At 51.0% G+C, this 12500-nt stretch overlaps 33 non-coding genes across 33 annotated transcripts in view; 12 read left to right on the top strand and 21 right to left on the bottom strand.

Moving 5' to 3' along the window:
- The first annotated feature begins 48 nt into the window (after nt 1-48).
- LOC131442234 (U2 spliceosomal RNA) lies at nt 49-241 on the top strand. Its single transcript, XR_009232810.1, has one exon. It is a non-coding gene; the product is annotated as a U2 spliceosomal RNA (small nuclear RNA).
- Nucleotides 242-365: 124 nt separating this feature from the next.
- Nucleotides 366-484, bottom strand: LOC131440949 (5S ribosomal RNA). The gene has a single exon (XR_009231630.1). It is a non-coding gene; the product is annotated as a 5S ribosomal RNA (ribosomal RNA).
- A 296-nt stretch (nt 485-780) lies between these two features.
- Nucleotides 781-899, bottom strand: LOC131442907 (5S ribosomal RNA). Its single transcript, XR_009233449.1, has one exon. It is a non-coding gene; the product is annotated as a 5S ribosomal RNA (ribosomal RNA).
- Nucleotides 900-1195: 296 nt separating this feature from the next.
- Nucleotides 1196-1314, bottom strand: LOC131441215 (5S ribosomal RNA). Its single transcript, XR_009231888.1, has one exon. It is a non-coding gene; the product is annotated as a 5S ribosomal RNA (ribosomal RNA).
- A 308-nt stretch (nt 1315-1622) lies between these two features.
- On the top strand, nt 1623-1815 carry LOC131441772 (U2 spliceosomal RNA). The gene has a single exon (XR_009232370.1). It is a non-coding gene; the product is annotated as a U2 spliceosomal RNA (small nuclear RNA).
- Nucleotides 1816-1939: 124 nt separating this feature from the next.
- LOC131441002 (5S ribosomal RNA) lies at nt 1940-2058 on the bottom strand. The gene has a single exon (XR_009231681.1). It is a non-coding gene; the product is annotated as a 5S ribosomal RNA (ribosomal RNA).
- A 296-nt stretch (nt 2059-2354) lies between these two features.
- Nucleotides 2355-2473, bottom strand: LOC131440839 (5S ribosomal RNA). Its single transcript, XR_009231523.1, has one exon. It is a non-coding gene; the product is annotated as a 5S ribosomal RNA (ribosomal RNA).
- A 308-nt stretch (nt 2474-2781) lies between these two features.
- On the top strand, nt 2782-2974 carry LOC131441771 (U2 spliceosomal RNA). Its single transcript, XR_009232369.1, has one exon. It is a non-coding gene; the product is annotated as a U2 spliceosomal RNA (small nuclear RNA).
- A 124-nt stretch (nt 2975-3098) lies between these two features.
- On the bottom strand, nt 3099-3217 carry LOC131477879 (5S ribosomal RNA). Its single transcript, XR_009244200.1, has one exon. It is a non-coding gene; the product is annotated as a 5S ribosomal RNA (ribosomal RNA).
- Nucleotides 3218-3513: 296 nt separating this feature from the next.
- Nucleotides 3514-3632, bottom strand: LOC131440778 (5S ribosomal RNA). The gene has a single exon (XR_009231465.1). It is a non-coding gene; the product is annotated as a 5S ribosomal RNA (ribosomal RNA).
- A 308-nt stretch (nt 3633-3940) lies between these two features.
- Nucleotides 3941-4133, top strand: LOC131441770 (U2 spliceosomal RNA). The gene has a single exon (XR_009232368.1). It is a non-coding gene; the product is annotated as a U2 spliceosomal RNA (small nuclear RNA).
- A 124-nt stretch (nt 4134-4257) lies between these two features.
- On the bottom strand, nt 4258-4376 carry LOC131441048 (5S ribosomal RNA). The gene has a single exon (XR_009231725.1). It is a non-coding gene; the product is annotated as a 5S ribosomal RNA (ribosomal RNA).
- Nucleotides 4377-4672: 296 nt separating this feature from the next.
- Nucleotides 4673-4791, bottom strand: LOC131440777 (5S ribosomal RNA). The gene has a single exon (XR_009231464.1). It is a non-coding gene; the product is annotated as a 5S ribosomal RNA (ribosomal RNA).
- Nucleotides 4792-5099: 308 nt separating this feature from the next.
- LOC131441768 (U2 spliceosomal RNA) lies at nt 5100-5292 on the top strand. The gene has a single exon (XR_009232366.1). It is a non-coding gene; the product is annotated as a U2 spliceosomal RNA (small nuclear RNA).
- A 111-nt stretch (nt 5293-5403) lies between these two features.
- On the bottom strand, nt 5404-5522 carry LOC131477394 (5S ribosomal RNA). Its single transcript, XR_009243734.1, has one exon. It is a non-coding gene; the product is annotated as a 5S ribosomal RNA (ribosomal RNA).
- Nucleotides 5523-5830: 308 nt separating this feature from the next.
- On the top strand, nt 5831-6023 carry LOC131441767 (U2 spliceosomal RNA). Its single transcript, XR_009232365.1, has one exon. It is a non-coding gene; the product is annotated as a U2 spliceosomal RNA (small nuclear RNA).
- A 124-nt stretch (nt 6024-6147) lies between these two features.
- LOC131441001 (5S ribosomal RNA) lies at nt 6148-6266 on the bottom strand. The gene has a single exon (XR_009231680.1). It is a non-coding gene; the product is annotated as a 5S ribosomal RNA (ribosomal RNA).
- Nucleotides 6267-6562: 296 nt separating this feature from the next.
- Nucleotides 6563-6681, bottom strand: LOC131440776 (5S ribosomal RNA). Its single transcript, XR_009231463.1, has one exon. It is a non-coding gene; the product is annotated as a 5S ribosomal RNA (ribosomal RNA).
- A 308-nt stretch (nt 6682-6989) lies between these two features.
- Nucleotides 6990-7182, top strand: LOC131441766 (U2 spliceosomal RNA). Its single transcript, XR_009232364.1, has one exon. It is a non-coding gene; the product is annotated as a U2 spliceosomal RNA (small nuclear RNA).
- Nucleotides 7183-7306: 124 nt separating this feature from the next.
- LOC131441000 (5S ribosomal RNA) lies at nt 7307-7425 on the bottom strand. The gene has a single exon (XR_009231679.1). It is a non-coding gene; the product is annotated as a 5S ribosomal RNA (ribosomal RNA).
- A 296-nt stretch (nt 7426-7721) lies between these two features.
- LOC131440775 (5S ribosomal RNA) lies at nt 7722-7840 on the bottom strand. Its single transcript, XR_009231462.1, has one exon. It is a non-coding gene; the product is annotated as a 5S ribosomal RNA (ribosomal RNA).
- A 308-nt stretch (nt 7841-8148) lies between these two features.
- On the top strand, nt 8149-8341 carry LOC131441765 (U2 spliceosomal RNA). Its single transcript, XR_009232363.1, has one exon. It is a non-coding gene; the product is annotated as a U2 spliceosomal RNA (small nuclear RNA).
- A 124-nt stretch (nt 8342-8465) lies between these two features.
- LOC131440999 (5S ribosomal RNA) lies at nt 8466-8584 on the bottom strand. The gene has a single exon (XR_009231678.1). It is a non-coding gene; the product is annotated as a 5S ribosomal RNA (ribosomal RNA).
- A 296-nt stretch (nt 8585-8880) lies between these two features.
- Nucleotides 8881-8999, bottom strand: LOC131440774 (5S ribosomal RNA). Its single transcript, XR_009231460.1, has one exon. It is a non-coding gene; the product is annotated as a 5S ribosomal RNA (ribosomal RNA).
- Nucleotides 9000-9307: 308 nt separating this feature from the next.
- Nucleotides 9308-9500, top strand: LOC131441764 (U2 spliceosomal RNA). Its single transcript, XR_009232362.1, has one exon. It is a non-coding gene; the product is annotated as a U2 spliceosomal RNA (small nuclear RNA).
- A 124-nt stretch (nt 9501-9624) lies between these two features.
- On the bottom strand, nt 9625-9743 carry LOC131440998 (5S ribosomal RNA). The gene has a single exon (XR_009231677.1). It is a non-coding gene; the product is annotated as a 5S ribosomal RNA (ribosomal RNA).
- Nucleotides 9744-10039: 296 nt separating this feature from the next.
- LOC131440773 (5S ribosomal RNA) lies at nt 10040-10158 on the bottom strand. Its single transcript, XR_009231459.1, has one exon. It is a non-coding gene; the product is annotated as a 5S ribosomal RNA (ribosomal RNA).
- A 308-nt stretch (nt 10159-10466) lies between these two features.
- Nucleotides 10467-10659, top strand: LOC131441762 (U2 spliceosomal RNA). The gene has a single exon (XR_009232360.1). It is a non-coding gene; the product is annotated as a U2 spliceosomal RNA (small nuclear RNA).
- Nucleotides 10660-10783: 124 nt separating this feature from the next.
- On the bottom strand, nt 10784-10902 carry LOC131440997 (5S ribosomal RNA). Its single transcript, XR_009231676.1, has one exon. It is a non-coding gene; the product is annotated as a 5S ribosomal RNA (ribosomal RNA).
- Nucleotides 10903-11198: 296 nt separating this feature from the next.
- LOC131440772 (5S ribosomal RNA) lies at nt 11199-11317 on the bottom strand. Its single transcript, XR_009231458.1, has one exon. It is a non-coding gene; the product is annotated as a 5S ribosomal RNA (ribosomal RNA).
- A 308-nt stretch (nt 11318-11625) lies between these two features.
- LOC131441761 (U2 spliceosomal RNA) lies at nt 11626-11818 on the top strand. The gene has a single exon (XR_009232359.1). It is a non-coding gene; the product is annotated as a U2 spliceosomal RNA (small nuclear RNA).
- A 111-nt stretch (nt 11819-11929) lies between these two features.
- Nucleotides 11930-12048, bottom strand: LOC131477393 (5S ribosomal RNA). The gene has a single exon (XR_009243733.1). It is a non-coding gene; the product is annotated as a 5S ribosomal RNA (ribosomal RNA).
- A 308-nt stretch (nt 12049-12356) lies between these two features.
- LOC131441760 (U2 spliceosomal RNA) overlaps nt 12357-12500 on the top strand; it is a 193-nt gene continuing 49 nt past the window's right edge. The window contains exon 1 of the small nuclear RNA XR_009232358.1: nt 12357-12500. This exon is cut by the window's right edge and continues 49 nt beyond it. This is a non-coding gene — a small nuclear RNA (U2 spliceosomal RNA).

Here is a 12500-nt window from a genome sequence, read left to right as displayed (position 1 = left end):
GTAACTTGTGTGCCAAGATCTTGAGTTGGCCCCAGACACTTGTGGGCCATCGCTTCTCGGCCTTTTGGCTAAGATCAAGTGTAGTATCTGTTCTTATCAGTTTAATATCTGATATGTCCTCTATATGGGGATTAAATATTAAATGCATTTTTGAGCATTGGGAGGTGAAAACTGGGGCTTGCTCTCTTCACTCCTTGCATTGACCTGGCATTGCAGTGCCACCAGGAACGGTGCACCACTCTCTTTTTTCTGTGAAAACCAAAGCAAGGCTGGAACTAGAAGGACGTTATCGTGTGCCTGTGCCCGTGCCCGTGCGTCAACGTAATTGCAAGCCCATTTTTCTTGTAAGGAAGCAGCAGTGTAAAAGCTTACAGCACCTGGTATTCCCAGGCGGTCTCCCATCCAAGTACTAACCAGGCCCGACCCTGCTTAGCTTCCGAGATCAGACGAGATAGGGCGTGCTCAGGGTGGTATGGCCGTAAGCCCAGGGGCGGGGGACACAGACTCCTTTTATAGACTAGGCAAGGCCCCCTGCTCGTGGAGGAGCTCAAAAGTCAGCCTTTCGAACACACTGCACTTGAGCCTTTATCTCCACTACCTGCTACACTATATTCCAGTATTAGGAAGCTACATCGAGATGGGTAAGCTGCTGCCCATCTCCAAGCTTCTCACGTGCTTGCAGAGCGACATCCAAGGCTGAAACTAGAAGGACGTTAACGTGTGCCCGTGCGTCAACGTAATTGCAAGCCCATGTTTCTTGTAAGGAAGCAGCAGTGTAAAAGCTTACAGCACCTGGTATTCCCAGGCGGTCTCCCATCCAAGTACTAACCAGGCCCGACCCTGCTTAGCTTCCGAGATCAGACGAGATCGGGCGTGCTCAGGGTGGTATGGCCGTAAGCCCAGGGGCCGGGGACACAGACTCCTTTTATAGACTAGGCAAGGCCCCCTGCTCGTGGAGGAGCTCAAAAGTCAGCCTTTCGAACACACTGCACTTGAGCCTTTATCTCCACAACCTGCTACACTCTATTCCAGTATTAGGAAGCTACACCGAGATGGGTAAGCTGCTCCCCATCTCCAAGCTTCTCACATGCTTGCAGAGCGACATCCAAGGCTGAAACTAGAAGGACGTTAACGTGTGGCCGTGCGTCAACGTAATTGCAAGCCCATGTTTCTTGTAAGGAAGCAGCAGTGTAAAAGCTTACAGCACCTGGTATTCCCAGGCGGTCTCCCATCCAAGTACTAACCAGGCCCGACCCTGCTTAGCTTCCGAGATCAGACGAGATCTGGCTTGCTCAGGGTGGTATGGCCGTAAGCCGACGGGCTGGGGACACAGACTCCTTTTATAGACTAGGCAAGGCCCCCTGCTCGTGGAGGAGCTCAAAAGTCAGCCTTTCGAACGTTCAAGAGTTTAAGTTGTTTTTGGTGGGCTTTGCTGTATGGCCGCGCCCTTTGAGTGTGTCAAATGTCAAGCAGCTGTCCGTCAAGGCTCAGAGGTGCACTTAGATCACCTTGGGGCGGAGGTGATCAGCAGCAGCCTTTGTTATGCGCACTTAAAAAACATGGCACCACAACAAGTAACTTGTGTGCCAAGATCTTGAGTTGGCCCCAGACACTTGTGGGCCATCGCTTCTCGGCCTTTTGGCTAAGATCAAGTGTAGTATCTGTTCTTATCAGTTTAATATCTGATATGTCCTCTATATGGGGATTAAATATTAAATGCATTTTTGAGCATTGGGAGGTGAAAACTGGGGCTTGCTCTCTTCACTCCTTGCATTGACCTGGCATTGCAGTGCCACCAGGAACGGTGCACCATTCTCTTTTTTCTGTGAAAACCAAAGCAAGGCTGGAACTAGAAGGACGTTAACGTGTGCCTGTGCCCGTGCCCGTGCGTCAACGTAATTGCAAGCCCATGTTTCTTGTAAGGAAGCAGCAGTGTAAAAGCTTACAGCACCTGGTATTCCCAGGCGGTCTCCCATCCAAGTACTAACCAGGCCCGACCCTGCTTAGCTTCCGAGCTCAGACGAGATTGGGCGTGCTCAGGGTGGTATGGCCGTAAGCCCAGGGGCCGGGGACACAGACTCCTTTTATAGACTAGGCAAGGCCCCCTGCTCGTGGAGGAGCTCAAAAGTCAGCCTTTCGAACACACTGCACTTGAGCCTTTATCTCCACTACCTGCTACACTCTATTCCAGTATTAGGAAGCTACACCGAGATGGGTAAGCTGCTCCCCATCTCCAAGCTTCTCACATGCTTGCAGAGCGACATCCAAGGCTGAAACTAGAAGGACGTTAACGTGTGCCCGTGCGTCAACGTAATTGCAAGCCCATGTTTCTTGTAAGGAAGCAGCAGTGTAAAAGCTTAAAGCACCTGGTATTCCCAGGCGGTCCCCCATCCAAGTACTAACCAGGCCCGACCCTGCTTAGCTTCCGAGATCAGACGAGATCGGGCGTGCTCAGGGTGGTATGGCCGTAAGCCGACGGGCTGGGGACACAGACTCCTTTTATAGACTAGGCAAGGCCCCCTGCTCGTGGAGGAGCTCAAAAGTCAGCCTTTCGAACGTTCAAGAGTTTAAGTTGTTTTTGGTGGGCTTTGCTGTATGGCCGCGCCCTTTGAGTGTGTCAAATGTCAAGCAGCTGTCCGTCAAGGCTCAGAGGTGCACTTAGATCACCTTGGGGCGGAGGTGATCAGCAGCAGCCTTTGTTATGCGCACTTAAAAAACATGGCACCACAACAAGTAACTTGTGTGCCAAGATCTTGAGTTGGCCCCAGACACTTGTGGGCCATCGCTTCTCGGCCTTTTGGCTAAGATCAAGTGTAGTATCTGTTCTTATCAGTTTAATATCTGATATGTCCTCTATATGGGGATTAAATATTAAATGCATTTTTGAGCATTGGGAGGTGAAAACTGGGGCTTGCTCTCTTCACTCCTTGCATTGACCTGGCATTGCAGTGCCACCAGGAACGGTGCACCATTCTCTTTTTTCTGTGAAAACCAAAGCAAGGCTGGAACTAGAAGGACGTTAACGTGTGCCTGTGCCCGTGCCCGTGCGTCAACGTAATTGCAAGCCCATGTTTCTTGTAAGGAAGCAGCAGTGTAAAAGCTTACAGCACCTGGTATTCCCAGGCGGTCTCCCATCCAAGTACTAACCAGGCCCGACCCTGCTTAGCTTCCGAGATCAGACGAGATTGGGCGTGCTCAGGGTGGTATGGCCGTAAGCCCAGGGGCCGGGGACACAGACTCCTTTTATAGACTAGGCAAGGCCCCCTGCTCGTGGAGGAGCTCAAAAGTCAGCCTTTCGAACACACTGCACTTGAGCCTTTATCTCCACTACCTGCTACACTCTATTCCAGTATTAGGAAGCTACACCGAGATGGGTAAGCTGCTCCCCATCTCCAAGCTTCTCACATGCTTGCAGAGCGACATCCAAGGCTGAAACTAGAAGGACGTTAACGTGTGCCCGTGCGTCAACGTAATTGCAAGCCCATGTTTCTTGTAAGGAAGCAGCAGTGTAAAAGCTTAAAGCACCTGGTATTCCCAGGCGGTCTCCCATCCAAGTACTAACCAGGCCCGACCCTGCTTAGCTTCCGAGATCAGACGAGATCGGGCGTGCTCAGGGTGGTATGGCCGTAAGCCGACGGGCTGGGGACACAGACTCCTTTTATAGACTAGGCAAGGCCCCCTGCTCGTGGAGGAGCTCAAAAGTCAGCCTTTCGAACGTTCAAGAGTTTAAGTTGTTTTTGGTGGGCTTTGCTGTATGGCCGCGCCCTTTGAGTGTGTCAAATGTCAAGCAGCTGTCCGTCAAGGCTCAGAGGTGCACTTAGATCACCTTGGGGCGGAGGTGATCAGCAGCAGCCTTTGTTATGCGCACTTAAAAAACATGGCACCACAACAAGTAACTTGTGTGCCAAGATCTTGAGTTGGCCCCAGACACTTGTGGGCCATCGCTTCTCGGCCTTTTGGCTAAGATCAAGTGTAGTATCTGTTCTTATCAGTTTAATATCTGATATGTCCTCTATATGGGGATTAAATATTAAATGCATTTTTGAGCATTGGGAGGTGAAAACTGGGGCTTGCTCTCTTCACTCCTTGCATTGACCTGGCATTGCAGTGCCACCAGGAACGGTGCACCATTCTCTTTTTTCTGTGAAAACCAAAGCAAGGCTGGAACTAGAAGGACGTTAACGTGTGCCTGTGCCCGTGCCCGTGCGTCAACGTAATTGCAAGCCCATGTTTCTTGTAAGGAAGCAGCAGTGTAAAAGCTTACAGCACCTGGTATTCCCAGGCGGTCTCCCATCCAAGTACTAACCAGGCCCGACCCTGCTTAGCTTCCGAGCTCAGACGAGATTGGGCGTGCTCAGGGTGGTATGGCTGTAAGCCCAGGGGCCGGGGACACAGACTCCTTTTATAGACTAGGCAAGGCCCCCTGCTCGTGGAGGAGCTCAAAAGTCAGCCTTTCGAACACACTGCACTTGAGCCTTTATCTCCACTACCTGCTACACTCTATTCCAGTATTAGGAAGCTACACCGAGATGGGTAAGCTGCTCCCCATCTCCAAGCTTCTCACATGCTTGCAGAGCGACATCCAAGGCTGAAACTAGAAGGACGTTAACGTGTGCCCGTGCGTCAACGTAATTGCAAGCCCATGTTTCTTGTAAGGAAGCAGCAGTGTAAAAGCTTAAAGCACCTGGTATTCCCAGGCGGTCTCCCATCCAAGTACTAACCAGGCCCGACCCTGCTTAGCTTCCGAGATCAGACGAGATCGGGCGTGCTCAGGGTGGTATGGCCGTAAGCCGACGGGCTGGGGACACAGACTCCTTTTATAGACTAGGCAAGGCCCCCTGCTCGTGGAGGAGCTCAAAAGTCAGCCTTTCGAACGTTCAAGAGTTTAAGTTGTTTTTGGTGGGCTTTGCTGTATGGCCGCGCCCTTTGAGTGTGTCAAATGTCAAGCAGCTGTCCGTCAAGGCTCAGAGGTGCACTTAGATCACCTTGGGGCGGAGGTGATCAGCAGCAGCCTTTGTTATGCGCACTTAAAAAACATGGCACCACAACAAGTAACTTGTGTGCCAAGATCTTGAGTTGGCCCCAGACACTTGTGGGCCATCGCTTCTCGGCCTTTTGGCTAAGATCAAGTGTAGTATCTGTTCTTATCAGTTTAATATCTGATATGTCCTCTATATGGGGATTAAATATTAAATGCATTTTTGAGCATTGGGAGGTGAAAACTGGGGCTTGCTCTCTTCACTCCTTGCATTGACCTGGCATTGCAGTGCCACCAGGAACGGTGCACCATTCTCTTTTTTCTGTGAAAACCAAAGCAAGGCTGGAACTAGAAGGACCTGTGCCCGTGCCCGTGCGTCAACGTAATTGCAAGCCCATGTTTCCTTAAGGAAGCAGCAGTGTAAAAACTTACAGCACCTGGTATTCCCAGGCGGTCTCCCATCAAAGTACTAACCAGGCCCGACCCTGCTTAGCTTCCGAGATCAGACGAGATCGGGCGTGCTCAGGGTGGTATGGCCGTAAGCCGACGGGCTGGGGACACAGACTCCTTTTATAGACTAGGCAAGGCCCCCTGCTCGTGGAGGAGCTCAAAAGTCAGCCTTTCGAACGTTCAAGAGTTTAAGTTGTTTTTGGTGGGCTTTGCTGTATGGCCGCGCCCTTTGAGTGTGTCAAATGTCAAGCAGCTGTCCGTCAAGGCTCAGAGGTGCACTTAGATCACCTTGGGGCGGAGGTGATCAGCAGCAGCCTTTGTTATGCGCACTTAAAAAACATGGCACCACAACAAGTAACTTGTGTGCCAAGATCTTGAGTTGGCCCCAGACACTTGTGGGCCATCGCTTCTCGGCCTTTTGGCTAAGATCAAGTGTAGTATCTGTTCTTATCAGTTTAATATCTGATATGTCCTCTATATGGGGATTAAATATTAAATGCATTTTTGAGCATTGGGAGGTGAAAACTGGGGCTTGCTCTCTTCACTCCTTGCATTGACCTGGCATTGCAGTGCCACCAGGAACGGTGCACCATTCTCTTTTTTCTGTGAAAACCAAAGCAAGGCTGGAACTAGAAGGACGTTAACGTGTGCCTGTGCCCGTGCCCGTGCGTCAACGTAATTGCAAGCCCATGTTTCTTGTAAGGAAGCAGCAGTGTAAAAGCTTACAGCACCTGGTATTCCCAGGCGGTCTCCCATCCAAGTACTAACCAGGCCCGACCCTGCTTAGCTTCCGAGCTCAGACGAGATTGGGCGTGCTCAGGGTGGTATGGCCGTAAGCCCAGGGGCCGGGGACACAGACTCCTTTTATAGACTAGGCAAGGCCCCCTGCTCGTGGAGGAGCTCAAAAGTCAGCCTTTCGAACACACTGCACTTGAGCCTTTATCTCCACTACCTGCTACACTCTATTCCAGTATTAGGAAGCTACACCGAGATGGGTAAGCTGCTCCCCATCTCCAAGCTTCTCACATGCTTGCAGAGCGACATCCAAGGCTGAAACTAGAAGGACGTTAACGTGTGCCCGTGCGTCAACGTAATTGCAAGCCCATGTTTCTTGTAAGGAAGCAGCAGTGTAAAAGCTTAAAGCACCTGGTATTCCCAGGCGGTCTCCCATCCAAGTACTAACCAGGCCCGACCCTGCTTAGCTTCCGAGATCAGACGAGATCGGGCGTGCTCAGGGTGGTATGGCCGTAAGCCGACGGGCTGGGGACACAGACTCCTTTTATAGACTAGGCAAGGCCCCCTGCTCGTGGAGGAGCTCAAAAGTCAGCCTTTCGAACGTTCAAGAGTTTAAGTTGTTTTTGGTGGGCTTTGCTGTATGGCCGCGCCCTTTGAGTGTGTCAAATGTCAAGCAGCTGTCCGTCAAGGCTCAGAGGTGCACTTAGATCACCTTGGGGCGGAGGTGATCAGCAGCAGCCTTTGTTATGCGCACTTAAAAAACATGGCACCACAACAAGTAACTTGTGTGCCAAGATCTTGAGTTGGCCCCAGACACTTGTGGGCCATCGCTTCTCGGCCTTTTGGCTAAGATCAAGTGTAGTATCTGTTCTTATCAGTTTAATATCTGATATGTCCTCTATATGGGGATTAAATATTAAATGCATTTTTGAGCATTGGGAGGTGAAAACTGGGGCTTGCTCTCTTCACTCCTTGCATTGACCTGGCATTGCAGTGCCACCAGGAACGGTGCACCATTCTCTTTTTTCTGTGAAAACCAAAGCAAGGCTGGAACTAGAAGGACGTTAACGTGTGCCTGTGCCCGTGCCCGTGCGTCAACGTAATTGCAAGCCCATGTTTCTTGTAAGGAAGCAGCAGTGTAAAAGCTTACAGCACCTGGTATTCCCAGGCGGTCTCCCATCCAAGTACTAACCAGGCCCGACCCTGCTTAGCTTCCGAGCTCAGACGAGATTGGGCGTGCTCAGGGTGGTATGGCCGTAAGCCCAGGGGCCGGGGACACAGACTCCTTTTATAGACTAGGCAAGGCCCCCTGCTCGTGGAGGAGCTCAAAAGTCAGCCTTTCGAACACACTGCACTTGAGCCTTTATCTCCACTACCTGCTACACTCTATTCCAGTATTAGGAAGCTACACCGAGATGGGTAAGCTGCTCCCCATCTCCAAGCTTCTCACATGCTTGCAGAGCGACATCCAAGGCTGAAACTAGAAGGACGTTAACGTGTGCCCGTGCGTCAACGTAATTGCAAGCCCATGTTTCTTGTAAGGAAGCAGCAGTGTAAAAGCTTAAAGCACCTGGTATTCCCAGGCGGTCTCCCATCCAAGTACTAACCAGGCCCGACCCTGCTTAGCTTCCGAGATCAGACGAGATCGGGCGTGCTCAGGGTGGTATGGCCGTAAGCCGACGGGCTGGGGACACAGACTCCTTTTATAGACTAGGCAAGGCCCCCTGCTCGTGGAGGAGCTCAAAAGTCAGCCTTTCGAACGTTCAAGAGTTTAAGTTGTTTTTGGTGGGCTTTGCTGTATGGCCGCGCCCTTTGAGTGTGTCAAATGTCAAGCAGCTGTCCGTCAAGGCTCAGAGGTGCACTTAGATCACCTTGGGGCGGAGGTGATCAGCAGCAGCCTTTGTTATGCGCACTTAAAAAACATGGCACCACAACAAGTAACTTGTGTGCCAAGATCTTGAGTTGGCCCCAGACACTTGTGGGCCATCGCTTCTCGGCCTTTTGGCTAAGATCAAGTGTAGTATCTGTTCTTATCAGTTTAATATCTGATATGTCCTCTATATGGGGATTAAATATTAAATGCATTTTTGAGCATTGGGAGGTGAAAACTGGGGCTTGCTCTCTTCACTCCTTGCATTGACCTGGCATTGCAGTGCCACCAGGAACGGTGCACCATTCTCTTTTTTCTGTGAAAACCAAAGCAAGGCTGGAACTAGAAGGACGTTAACGTGTGCCTGTGCCCGTGCCCGTGCGTCAACGTAATTGCAAGCCCATGTTTCTTGTAAGGAAGCAGCAGTGTAAAAGCTTACAGCACCTGGTATTCCCAGGCGGTCTCCCATCCAAGTACTAACCAGGCCCGACCCTGCTTAGCTTCCGAGCTCAGACGAGATTGGGCGTGCTCAGGGTGGTATGGCCGTAAGCCCAGGGGCCGGGGACACAGACTCCTTTTATAGACTAGGCAAGGCCCCCTGCTCGTGGAGGAGCTCAAAAGTCAGCCTTTCGAACACACTGCACTTGAGCCTTTATCTCCACTACCTGCTACACTCTATTCCAGTATTAGGAAGCTACACCGAGATGGGTAAGCTGCTCCCCATCTCCAAGCTTCTCACATGCTTGCAGAGCGACATCCAAGGCTGAAACTAGAAGGACGTTAACGTGTGCCCGTGCGTCAACGTAATTGCAAGCCCATGTTTCTTGTAAGGAAGCAGCAGTGTAAAAGCTTAAAGCACCTGGTATTCCCAGGCGGTCTCCCATCCAAGTACTAACCAGGCCCGACCCTGCTTAGCTTCCGAGATCAGACGAGATCGGGCGTGCTCAGGGTGGTATGGCCGTAAGCCGACGGGCTGGGGACACAGACTCCTTTTATAGACTAGGCAAGGCCCCCTGCTCGTGGAGGAGCTCAAAAGTCAGCCTTTCGAACGTTCAAGAGTTTAAGTTGTTTTTGGTGGGCTTTGCTGTATGGCCGCGCCCTTTGAGTGTGTCAAATGTCAAGCAGCTGTCCGTCAAGGCTCAGAGGTGCACTTAGATCACCTTGGGGCGGAGGTGATCAGCAGCAGCCTTTGTTATGCGCACTTAAAAAACATGGCACCACAACAAGTAACTTGTGTGCCAAGATCTTGAGTTGGCCCCAGACACTTGTGGGCCATCGCTTCTCGGCCTTTTGGCTAAGATCAAGTGTAGTATCTGTTCTTATCAGTTTAATATCTGATATGTCCTCTATATGGGGATTAAATATTAAATGCATTTTTGAGCATTGGGAGGTGAAAACTGGGGCTTGCTCTCTTCACTCCTTGCATTGACCTGGCATTGCAGTGCCACCAGGAACGGTGCACCATTCTCTTTTTTCTGTGAAAACCAAAGCAAGGCTGGAACTAGAAGGACGTTAACGTGTGCCTGTGCCCGTGCCCGTGCGTCAACGTAATTGCAAGCCCATGTTTCTTGTAAGGAAGCAGCAGTGTAAAAGCTTACAGCACCTGGTATTCCCAGGCGGTCTCCCATCCAAGTACTAACCAGGCCCGACCCTGCTTAGCTTCCGAGCTCAGACGAGATTGGGCGTGCTCAGGGTGGTATGGCCGTAAGCCCAGGGGCCGGGGACACAGACTCCTTTTATAGACTAGGCAAGGCCCCCTGCTCGTGGAGGAGCTCAAAAGTCAGCCTTTCGAACACACTGCACTTGAGCCTTTATCTCCACTACCTGCTACACTCTATTCCAGTATTAGGAAGCTACACCGAGATGGGTAAGCTGCTCCCCATCTCCAAGCTTCTCACATGCTTGCAGAGCGACATCCAAGGCTGAAACTAGAAGGACGTTAACGTGTGCCCGTGCGTCAACGTAATTGCAAGCCCATGTTTCTTGTAAGGAAGCAGCAGTGTAAAAGCTTAAAGCACCTGGTATTCCCAGGCGGTCTCCCATCCAAGTACTAACCAGGCCCGACCCTGCTTAGCTTCCGAGATCAGACGAGATCGGGCGTGCTCAGGGTGGTATGGCCGTAAGCCGACGGGCTGGGGACACAGACTCCTTTTATAGACTAGGCAAGGCCCCCTGCTCGTGGAGGAGCTCAAAAGTCAGCCTTTCGAACGTTCAAGAGTTTAAGTTGTTTTTGGTGGGCTTTGCTGTATGGCCGCGCCCTTTGAGTGTGTCAAATGTCAAGCAGCTGTCCGTCAAGGCTCAGAGGTGCACTTAGATCACCTTGGGGCGGAGGTGATCAGCAGCAGCCTTTGTTATGCGCACTTAAAAAACATGGCACCACAACAAGTAACTTGTGTGCCAAGATCTTGAGTTGGCCCCAGACACTTGTGGGCCATCGCTTCTCGGCCTTTTGGCTAAGATCAAGTGTAGTATCTGTTCTTATCAGTTTAATATCTGATATGTCCTCTATATGGGGATTAAATATTAAATGCATTTTTGAGCATTGGGAGGTGAAAACTGGGGCTTGCTCTCTTCACTCCTTGCATTGACCTGGCATTGCAGTGCCACCAGGAACGGTGCACCATTCTCTTTTTTCTGTGAAAACCAAAGCAAGGCTGGAACTAGAAGGACGTTAACGTGTGCCTGTGCCCGTGCCCGTGCGTCAACGTAATTGCAAGCCCATGTTTCTTGTAAGGAAGCAGCAGTGTAAAAGCTTACAGCACCTGGTATTCCCAGGCGGTCTCCCATCCAAGTACTAACCAGGCCCGACCCTGCTTAGCTTCCGAGCTCAGACGAGATTGGGCGTGCTCAGGGTGGTATGGCCGTAAGCCCAGGGGCCGGGGACACAGACTCCTTTTATAGACTAGGCAAGGCCCCCTGCTCGTGGAGGAGCTCAAAAGTCAGCCTTTCGAACACACTGCACTTGAGCCTTTATCTCCACTACCTGCTACACTCTATTCCAGTATTAGGAAGCTACACCGAGATGGGTAAGCTGCTCCCCATCTCCAAGCTTCTCACATGCTTGCAGAGCGACATCCAAGGCTGAAACTAGAAGGACGTTAACGTGTGCCCGTGCGTCAACGTAATTGCAAGCCCATGTTTCTTGTAAGGAAGCAGCAGTGTAAAAGCTTAAAGCACCTGGTATTCCCAGGCGGTCTCCCATCCAAGTACTAACCAGGCCCGACCCTGCTTAGCTTCCGAGATCAGACGAGATCGGGCGTGCTCAGGGTGGTATGGCCGTAAGCCGACGGGCTGGGGACACAGACTCCTTTTATAGACTAGGCAAGGCCCCCTGCTCGTGGAGGAGCTCAAAAGTCAGCCTTTCGAACGTTCAAGAGTTTAAGTTGTTTTTGGTGGGCTTTGCTGTATGGCCGCGCCCTTTGAGTGTGTCAAATGTCAAGCAGCTGTCCGTCAAGGCTCAGAGGTGCACTTAGATCACCTTGGGGCGGAGGTGATCAGCAGCAGCCTTTGTTATGCGCACTTAAAAAACATGGCACCACAACAAGTAACTTGTGTGCCAAGATCTTGAGTTGGCCCCAGACACTTGTGGGCCATCGCTTCTCGGCCTTTTGGCTAAGATCAAGTGTAGTATCTGTTCTTATCAGTTTAATATCTGATATGTCCTCTATATGGGGATTAAATATTAAATGCATTTTTGAGCATTGGGAGGTGAAAACTGGGGCTTGCTCTCTTCACTCCTTGCATTGACCTGGCATTGCAGTGCCACCAGGAACGGTGCACCATTCTCTTTTTTCTGTGAAAACCAAAGCAAGGCTGGAACTAGAAGGACCTGTGCCCGTGCCCGTGCGTCAACGTAATTGCAAGCCCATGTTTCCTTAAGGAAGCAGCAGTGTAAAAACTTACAGCACCTGGTATTCCCAGGCGGTCTCCCATCAAAGTACTAACCAGGCCCGACCCTGCTTAGCTTCCGAGATCAGACGAGATCGGGCGTGCTCAGGGTGGTATGGCCGTAAGCCGACGGGCTGGGGACACAGACTCCTTTTATAGACTAGGCAAGGCCCCCTGCTCGTGGAGGAGCTCAAAAGTCAGCCTTTCGAACGTTCAAGAGTTTAAGTTGTTTTTGGTGGGCTTTGCTGTATGGCCGCGCCCTTTGAGTGTGTCAAATGTCAAGCAGCTGTCCGTCAAGGCTCAGAGGTGCACTTAGATCACCTTGGGGCGGAGGTGATCAGCAGCAGCCTTTGTTATGCGCACTTAAAAAACATGGCACCACAACAAGTAACTTGTGTGCCAAGATCTTGAGTTGGCCCCAGACACTTGTGGGCCATCGCTTCTCGGCCTTTTGGCTAAGATCAAGTGTAGTATCTGTTCTTATCAGTTTAATATCTGATATGTCCTCTATATGGGGATTAAATATTAAATGCATTTTTGAGCATTGGGAGGTGAAAACTGGGGCTTGCTCTCTTCACT

Source organism: Solea solea, chromosome 16 (genome assembly GCF_958295425.1).
Source record: "Solea solea chromosome 16, fSolSol10.1, whole genome shotgun sequence".
NCBI lineage: Eukaryota > Metazoa > Chordata > Actinopteri > Pleuronectiformes > Soleidae > Solea > Solea solea.
The sequence above is the reverse complement of the archived record's forward strand: the minus strand, read 5'-3'. Positions and strand labels throughout refer to the sequence as shown.